A 2,500-nucleotide genomic window follows, 5' to 3' on the forward strand; every position below is an offset into this window, starting at 1 on the left:
TCAACTCTGGGCTTGCATCTCAGGATCACGTTGGTGTCTCGCAGGACTTCAGAATGGGGCTCAATGGACAGGATGATGCGTTTAATAACGACTTTCCTTACTATATGAAAAAAAAAAAACAATTTTAAACTTAAAATAGATTCATAATCAACCAAATATTATTAAAATGCATCCATTAATAAAGTTCAGTAAACCGAGGTTCACCTGTATTGCATTAATTCTCTTAAAAACATGTTTCTCTGAGTTTTAGCCCTTGTTTTGCTTTTATAGAACTCCTCAGGTTTTATCATGTGATTAAAAAGGTGTGGGACTCTGTTCACCAGCAGTTTCCCAACGCTTTTCCACAGTAACCAACACGAGAAAGGTCTTCACTGTGGAAAGTTGTTCTAAAACACCACACCTCATCTAGAAAGTTCATCATCTCATCATCTGTGTGGACGTGTCTCTGGTTGGAGATCATACTTACCTTTCAGTGCGTCTGTCTCTTGAACGACGCCTTGGGTCAAGAAAAGAAAACACAGTTAGACAAACCATTAAATGGAAGCAAGTGAAGAATAGACAAGATCCAGGGTCTCACCGCCGGACAGGAGCAAAGAGACCACAAGCAGGACGGGGATCATCCTTTTCAACCAGGAGCTGGCTGTGCTGAAGGCTAACGCCACTGGAACCATGACCTCTGGGGGCTGACGTCTGTGGGGCGATCTGAGGCTGTTTTAATAAACAAATCAGTAAAACATGCATACAAAGGGTGGGTGAATAAAACCGTAGATCAAAGCCAGTGCTTTGATCTACGGTAGATCAGAGCTTTGATCTAGCGTAAATCAGAGCCAGTTCTTTTATCTACGGTAGATCAAAGCCAGTGCTCTGATCTACCCTGACCTATGCAAGTAGATCAGGGTAAAATGTTGAGGTCAGAGGTGTCGCGGGATGCTGCGGTCTTTACTGCCTTGGTTCTAGTTTTTAAGATTCTTGCCTCTATTAGAGGAGAACAACAGACGTGTATCATGTGATACTTAATGACATTATGCTGTAACCTCAGACTTGAATGAGTAACTTTCATTTCTTTGAGGATTTCCCGATGTAATTGGTTACATACTGTATCAGGGATTCCCAAAGTGTGGTGCTCGAGCTGCCGCTAGGGGGTGCTCGAGTGTAATGGCAGCTGAGCACCATGAAATACATAAGTAGTTAAATCAATAATTTACACACTTTTTAATGGAGGATTAACACTTTAAATATTTAAATTCATTCATGTAAATCATTTGTAATTTTCAATTAAAAAATGTTTTTGGAAAATTTTAAATAAAAAAAAAAACCCAAAATGCACTTGGCTTTCTCCTGGCTACGTGCTAGCTTGTTGTGATAGCAACAACAATAATATGCCGAAATGCATAACTGGTTAAAAACGGGCAGTCTGTCGGGGGTTAAATCAGGGAGGAATGAAAGAGGACAGGATACTTTGGCCCAACTGAGAGCTGTGAGGTCTACCAGGATGAAGAAACCCAGCAGGAAACAGAGAGTGATGATGACGAGACAGGGAAACTGAAAACGAGGAGCACAGAACACAGAAAACTCACCCGGACACTTCATCGGGAGAAGGGGGTAAAGAACACAATGAGACTCGTACTCCAAAGAGAAAACATGATGTTGAACTTGGGCCTATGTTATTTTGATTCTTTGTGGCGGAGTAGCATGTTTGTTAGCATTTAATAACTGTTACAGTTTGTTAAATAGGCCTATTTGTTACATAGTAATAACTGCTGTTCATCACTCATCTGTAGTCTCCTCGCTCGGCGACCATTTTGACTTAAAATATTATTATTGTCATTTTTATATTGTTACTATTATTCTCCCCACCCTTCCTAAAGTCAGAGATCAATAGGCCCATTATTGATCAATCTATTCTGTTAACAGGAGCCTATATTATTAAACTTGATACCTATATGTCTACAAAGACTACGCCTGTTCTTTCTTTTGTTTTCATGTTTCGGGCATTGGGGGGCGTCAGCTAAGTCGGGGGGTAGAAGTGGGTGCGCGGCCTGAAATGAATTCCGTGAATGAATTTAAATATTTAAACTGTTAATCCTCCATTAAAGAGTGTTTAAATGATTTAATTACTTATGTATTTCAAGGTGCTCAGCTACCATTACACTCGGACACCCCCTAGCGGCAGCTCGCGCACCACAGGGGGTGTGCGCACCACACCTTGGGAATCCCTGGTGTAGGGGAACGCTCTCGCGGCCTCATTAGTTCACATCTGCCTCCAGCAGTCGTGGGCGACGAGGGCGTTTCTACAAACATACATGAAACCTTTATTTTTGCCCCCACACGCGTGTCTAAGGGGGAGAATCCACCCACTTGATAGGAAGCAATGGGGTAATTACACCCAAACACACACCTGCATCACACCTAAAGGGTGTACAGTCTGCCTCCCTCTGTCTGTGACACACGTTCTGACAGAAACACGCGTCGTCACACAGCGTGTCTCTGGGACGGCAGC

This window comes from Antennarius striatus, chromosome 8, assembly GCF_040054535.1.
Source record: "Antennarius striatus isolate MH-2024 chromosome 8, ASM4005453v1, whole genome shotgun sequence".
In the NCBI taxonomy this organism is placed as follows: Eukaryota; Metazoa; Chordata; class Actinopteri; order Lophiiformes; family Antennariidae; genus Antennarius; species Antennarius striatus.